The following is a 7557-nucleotide window of genomic DNA, read 5'->3' as shown; positions in this document are numbered from 1 at the left end:
AAACTGCATTTCCATGGCTGCCCTGCAGAACGTCCTGAGCCACATGGCCTGGGCCATTTGAGGCAAGGACTGTATCCTGCCCCTTTGGAGAGCTACCACACTCAAAGGTGGTGGCAGAGAACCATCGACCCTGAGAGATTTGCTCAGATTTTGGCAGGCTTGATGCAGTCATTGAGAGATATGGGGACAAAACAGAAGGTCCATATCCATATGCATTTCAATCATTTAAGGAACAAGTGTCAATTCTACAGCCCGGAGCCTGATGATTTCTGGGTAGTTACAAAGTAGGATCTTCCTAGCCTTTCTGCTCTGCCTGTGTAGTTTGATTTGTTTCTTCAGAAAGCTCTTCTCAGCATCAGTAATGAAACCATGGACAGAAGTACATTCTACAGGGGACCTAAACTCCAAAGTTCAGTGTGAGTGTAAGAAGTAGGAAGACTGTTGGTAAGCCTTTCTGTTTAATCATAGCTCTGCAGCCCCAGGAGTTTCTGAATGCTTTGACAGTACATGTGTCCTGCGTGCACACCATTAGGAATATAAACTGAATTTAGCCTGGAAAGAACTGAAACATGATTTTGTTTCTCTTAAGGGTTGTAAGCAAACCTCAAAGTTGTGGGACAATCCCTTACTATCTATAATTTACTGTATCAACCCATCAAAATAAAAAGAGATGAGAAGCATGTGTATAATGATATCATTTTTCAGTACAACGTACCAAAAACAGGAAGGAAGAAAGGCAGCAGGAAGGAATGTAAGAAGAGATGGAGGAAGGAAAGTAGGGATGGAGGCAAGTAGGAGGTAGGGAGGGAAGGAAGGAAGGAAGGAAGGGAGGAAGGAAGGAAGGAAGGAAGAAGGAAGGAAGGAAAAAGGGAAGAAGAGAGTGAAACAAATATAGAAACAGAATGTGTAACTGCTATAAGGTTGGGCTTGGGGGCACTTGGAACCTTTGCAGGCTCAGAGCAGTGGAACATCTGTGGGAATATCTGAAGGGATTAAGGTATAAGAGTAAGAAGTCTTTTTTGGTGTAGTGTGTTTTATCTTCCAAAGACAACCTAGGCTGTGTGAGTCACACCTTCAATCCTATCACTTTTGATTCAAACCAGTGCTTGAAATAATCTCTAGTGCCACACCCAACTCAGGTGTTAATTGGCTCAGAAATCCCATCAGAAGCAGCTATCTCATATCCAATTGTGAGGGCAGGGCCTTGGGTATACGGATTCACAGGGACCAGAAAACCACATTCAGAGTCCTGAAGCCTGCATACAGTGCCGGGCCATGCTGGGAATCAGAGTCCTGAACACCTGATCCACATCTCATCCACCAAGATGAGCACTGGGATGCCACCCTCGCTCCAGTGTCTTGCCATGCAGAGTCTGCTGAGCAACCAGGCTCTGGCCATCTCTGCCCTGGAGGATGTGCCAGTGCTGCTGTAACCTTCACTCTTCATCTAGGTGTATGCCCAGGGCCACAGAGAGGTGCTGAAGCCATGGTCCAGGCCTGGTCCTTCCCCTGACTACTCCTAGTGGACCTTGCACACTCACCAGACCTAGAAATCATTAAGGCTGTCCTGGAAAGGCTCTATCAGCTACTTGCCAAGAAGAAGCTTCCCAGTCAGTCAGAATTGCAATATCTCAGTCTGCAGAATGAACACCCAATCATCTGGGAATGGGGGGACCCCTCCAAGCCCAAATCTCTTATCCAGACTTCCTGACTTACAAGCCAACAGCAATACGCTGTTCAGGGATGACAGAAGAGCAACCATAGATGTTAATCCTGGACCTGACCATCAAAGATGGTGCCCAGGATGACTGCCAAGCCATCCTGCTCCAGTGGGCCAGGGAGAGGAAAGAACAAGTCTAGCTGTGCTCAAGGAAGCTGCAAATTATGTCTGGTTCCATCTCTGAAATTCAGAAGTCACTGCTTGTGGTGAAGCTGGATTCCATCCAGCAACTGGTGGTGAACAAATTCTGGTGTGGAGAAACCATGAAAATATTTGCACCTTACCGGGACAGATGGAGAACCTTCACATCCTCAAATTCTCCAAGATGTCGCTGATTACTACCATTCTGGTCCCATGAAATTCTAGCATTATCGCCAATTGGACGCACACCTAGGGCAGTTGCAGCATGTCCAGAAGCTTCATGTGGAGGATGTCATCTTGTTTGATGGAAATCTGTCCACCATCCTCAGGAGTTTAAAGCCACTGAAGACTTTGTCTCGGAGTTCCTGTGCAATGACAGAAACTGACCTCAGGCTTCTGTCCTGGTGTCACTGCACCAGGCAGCTCCAGCACCACTTCAATCCTGAGACACTGCATCTCCACTGCTGCAAGTGGCTTCCATTCTGGAAATCCTGGCTCTAGAGGACTGTACCTTCACTGATGCCCACCTCTTGACCATCCTACCTGCTCTGAGAGAGTGCTCCCAGCTCAGCTTCATCAGTTTCTGGGCAAACTTCATCTCCATGGCTGACTTGAAAAATCTCATGAGCCTCATGGCCAGGCTGGGTCATTTGAGACAAAGGCTCTATGCTCTCCCTCTGGAGAGCTACCATCCTCAAGCCAGGGGCCTAAGGAATGTTGATTTTGAGATATTTTCTCAAGTTTGGGATGGCTTGGCAAAGGCATTAAGACACAAGAAAAAAATATTGACCCACAAAGTCCAGATCTGTACAAAATTCTCTCATCACCACAAAAAATGCCAATTCTGAATATGGTACATATACACAGTGGAATTCTATGTCTCTATCAGGAAGAATGACATTGCCCCATTTGTAAGGAAATGGAAGGACTTGGAAAAAATTATACTAAGTGAAGTGAGCCAGACCCAAAGAAACATGGACTCTATAGTTTCCCTCATAGGGAATAATTAGCACAGGTTTAGGCTAGTCACAGCAGAGGATCATAAGAGCTGAATATATATGCCCTTATAAACATATAAGATGATGTTAAGTGAAATAAACTCCATGTTATTGAAACAAGTGTTTTATCACTTTTGTAATTATTTTCAATATGCCATGTGATACTGTAAGGGTTTTTTTGTTCCTCTTGTATTCCCTTCCTGTGGTTGTACCCCTGCTATCACTGTATCTCATCTGAGTACTCTGGATACTGTATATACATGTATTAGAACTAGTGAAGGGAATATCAAAATCAAGAGACAAAGGATAAAATGACAAGCCATTCCAAAAGCAATACATAAAAAACCATTTGGTATAAACCAACTGTACAACTCCCCATGATGGGGGTAGGAAATGGTGGAGGGGGGAGGCAGGGGAAAATGAAGGAGGAGGTAACAAGCTGAACAAGAAATGTACTCACTGCCTTACATATGAAACTGTAACCCCACTTTGACAATAAAGGGGTGAAAAAAGAAAGAAGATCAGTTTTAAAATTTTAAAAATGCCAATTCTATAGCCTGGCATCCAATGGTTTCTGGGTGGTGACAGAGGAGGATTCTCCTGAACTTTCTGCTCTGTGTATGTAGTCAAGAACCTTTCTCCTGGAATCTCTTCTCAGCATCAGTAATAAAATCCGGGACAGAAGTGCATTCTCCAGGGACCTAAACTCCAAAGTTCAGTCCAGCTGCAAGGGATAGCATGTTTGGTCTTTAGCTTTTCAATCCTAGCTCTGGAGCCCTAGGAGTTTCTGTGTGCTAGTAGGGTACATGTATCCTGTGAACACCCATGAGGAATCTGGAGTGAATTCAGCCTGGAAAGAACTGGAACACAATCATCTTTTTCTGAATGGTTGTAAGCAAACTTCTAAGTTGTGGGACAGCCACTTACTGTCTATAATTTACTGTATCAATCAATCAAAAAATAAAAATAATCATAAAGCATGCATACAAAGGTATCATTTTAGGCACCAAAGAATAAGAGTATTGTGAATACAGAGGTTGTGTTTAGATTTTCAGTGTCCATTTGTTCAGAGATGTTAGGGTGCATGGGTCTTCATTTGACAAGCATTGGAGCCCAAAGCAGAGACACCCTAAGAGCAGAACTGTCCAGCTCTCGGAATGGTTGTCTCTGTCTCATGGCTCTGGCCTTTCCTGGGACTCCATCTGTTTGTTGACCCCTGACCACAGATCAATGGGAGGGTACTTTCTCCTTGCTTTGTCACACTTGTGTGTTGTATGAGTGTGGGTGTATGTGTGTGAGTACAGGGGCCCATGCACTTATGTATGATCCTGGGCATAAAAACAGATCATATGCAATATCCCTAATTTTTTTTTTTTGTTCCAGACTCAAGGCTAGCGGTCCACAACCAGCTTGTTGCTGGTTCATTGGACATAAAAGTCTTATGGGCTTTCTTGCCTGGGCTGGCTTTGAACCACAACTTCAGATCTCAGCCTCCTGAGTATCTGGAATGACAGGTGTGAAATCACCAGTTCTTGGTATCCTGGTTACACTTTTAAGCTCATCTATTTGATTCTTTGTATGTTGTGTTAACCTTTTTTTTTTTAATAACACTGATTTGAGCTATAGGTTTTATGCTTTCTAATGAGGCATGTGTTTGGCCACTCGAGCCCTGTTTGCTCCAGTTGTTTTTGAAACAGGAACAGGTTTTGTACAGATAGAAGAATTTTAGCCTCCAATTTGCAAGTCCAACTAAGGCCCAGATGAGAGGCATGTGTCACCAGACCCAGATTTTTCTTTTGAGTCAGGTAGGCGTGGTCACATGACTTTTTTTTTTTTTTAACCAAGGCTGACCAGGTATAATAGTTTTCTCAATCTTAGCCACTTTTGTGGCTGGGATGACAAGCATACACCACCATATAAAATTGTTGATATGGGGTCTCCTCATGGAATTCTTACTCAGGCTGGCCTTGAACTGCTTCTCACCAACCTCTGTTTCCTAAGTGGAATACATGGGTGAGCCATTGGAACCTGGATTTATATGACTCTTGATGACAAGTTTTTCCTGATATCATGTCAATGCCACCAGAAATTTTATTTATGATTTGATAACATAATACTTCCTTTGTAGAAAAAAGATCTTGACTTTAATAAAGGCTATAAGAAGGTACTGAATAGCTCTGTGTTCTGTGCAATCCCCACATAGGAAATAACTATAATGTATATTAAAATCAAGCAAATAATCACTGACTATCCTTTAGTAGAAATTCTAATTAAAGGACAGCAATTGGGCCTGAGTTCAAATCCCAGTACTGGCGCACACACACACACACACACACACACACACACACACACACACACACACATGGAGGGGTGGAGGGAAGGAGAGAGAGAGAAAAAGAATGCTTCCAAGCCATGGCTTTTACTCGTCTTTATTTATAAGCTGAAATGCAGCTCTAAGACCAGCACTTGGGTTCATAGCTCCTCAAGCTGATCACAAAACTTGAATGCAATTGCTTTTGCCTAAATACAAATGAATTCTGTTAGTGCTCAGCACAGAAGGTGATCTTCACTTAACTGGTTAAGAACAGCTTTTAAGGCAGGTACAGGTGAAGACAGCAAAAGACTTGGAGGGAAAAGGCTGCTAATAATCCCTGGGCAAGAATTCTGTAAGACGGTGTGTATCTATTAAAATACACTGAAGCTGTGTGTGATAACTCAGACCTGTATTCCTAGCTTGAAATCTAACGATCACAGTTGAAAAGCCAACATAAGCAAGAAAGTCCATGAGATACTTGTCTTCAGTGAACCAGCAAAATAGTAGAAGTGGAGCTGTGGCTCAAGTAGTAGATGGCCAATCTTGAGCAAAAAAGCTCAGAGACAGCCCCCAGGCCATGAGTTCAGTCCCCAATACTAGCACCAAAAAACATAAACTGTGAGGAATTAATGAAAATGCATCAAGGTGACTGGAAATAGTGAGAAAGTTACGAATGTGTAGTTCCTTGCATTTTATACACATGCCATAAACACATTTTGAATTATTATGGCTGTCCTTAAGCAACTATTTTTATTTATCATCTTCCTATGGTCCCAGGAGGTGGAGGAATCAAGAAATTTATTAAATTCACTAGGGAAAAGCAGCATATCAGTTGAATACCAGAAAATTTCAAGATGGAATGTAATGACTCACAACTATAACCTTAGCTACTCAGGACACTGGGATTTGAGGATTGAGATTAAAAGCCAGCCTGAGGGGAATAGTTCATGAGACTCTTATTTCCAATTAACCACCAAAAGCCAGAAGTAGAGCTGTGGATCAAGTGGTAGAGCACCAAACTTTAGTAGAAAAAGCTAAGGGCCAGCACCAAGGCCCTGAGTTCAATATTTTGAAAACAGATAATTGGGTGAAAATGGCCAAAAAATGACATAAAATGGCCCAGTTCTCTGAGACCATTGAGGTCTCTGCATGGAATTCTGACAAGTGGAAGCATATAGTTGTTTTTCATCTTGATTAAGGCTTAGGATACAGAAGAATGACACGATTACCACATGGTTCAAAGACAGGTGCATCATGAAAATAACTTGATCAATATTAGAAAGTTTAAGAAAAAAATTACCAGTTTGAAGGTGAAAGTTCAGAATGGAATTGTGTCTCAATTTTGCCATTGATTGATGTCGGGAGCCGAGCTAGCAGCTAAGCTCATCCTGACCTCTGGCTGTGCCGATGTCGCCAAGATGTCGGGAGCCAAACCTGCACCTAGGTTCATTATCACCTCTGGCTGTGCTGTTACCGCCAGGATATGCTAAAGGCAAAGTCCACAGCCACTGTCCGGAATTGCTTTGTTACCTTGTGTTTACTGTAATCAAATGTTGTAAACTTCAAAGCCTCTTTGTGTTCTGGAATTTTAACAACCCTATGCTATTCTCTGGTTCCAAAACTGCATATAAGCTGGAAGTTAAGAATAAACTGTTGCTGCAGTCTTGAGGTTCAACCTTATGGCTGCAGACCTCCCGTACCCCATCTTTGTCTCTTGTCTTTTTTCTCTTGCCTTATTTTTCCTTTTCCGTATCCCTGCCACCCCTCAGTCAGGATTCTTGTCCCCCTGCCTGCTGGCCCGGCAGGGATTGATTGCTAGTTTCAGCAGCATGCTTGCTTCCTTCGACAATATGAAATAAGTACATTTGTAGAGGCCTCTGCATATGGAATACCTTCTGAAACCTGCTTGCATCAACCATCAATCCTCTGTGGCTCTAAGGGACATAGGGTGTAAGATTTGACCCTATGGGTATGATACCCTCATATCTTTGGTCATCATCTCATTGGCACAGTACATGACATGGCATTCTCTGATGAAATCCAGTGGCATAATCCCAAATGGCGTTCATGTAAATAGATTTTTGACACAGATATTGGACAAAATATATCAAAGAAAATTTCATCCCATGGGCTTCATTGTCTGTTCTCTTGGAGGAAATCATAGCACCTGCATGATGAAGGAAAATCTGAAAACATGTTTTCCAACTCATGTTTTTTCTCTTGGATAGAAGGCCACAGATGCACAACCCCAGGGAAGATTTTTACACATTCTTTCCTGGGGGATTTGCAAGAGGCTTAGATGAAAGAACATGAGCTACAGTGTAATCTCTGCCAATAAAAAGATACACATAAATACATACAAACATATATGAGTATACATACCA

At 42.7% G+C, this 7557-nt stretch overlaps 1 pseudogene; it reads left to right on the top strand.

The window, feature by feature from the left end:
• The first annotated feature begins 1325 nt into the window (after positions 1–1325).
• LOC125366958 overlaps positions 1326–7557 on the top strand; it is a 20732-nt pseudogene continuing 14500 nt past the window's right edge.

This window comes from Perognathus longimembris, chromosome 18 (genome assembly GCF_023159225.1).
Source record: "Perognathus longimembris pacificus isolate PPM17 chromosome 18, ASM2315922v1, whole genome shotgun sequence".
Classification (NCBI taxonomy): Eukaryota; Metazoa; Chordata; class Mammalia; order Rodentia; family Heteromyidae; genus Perognathus; species Perognathus longimembris.
This window is presented reverse-complemented; position numbering and strand designations above follow the sequence as displayed.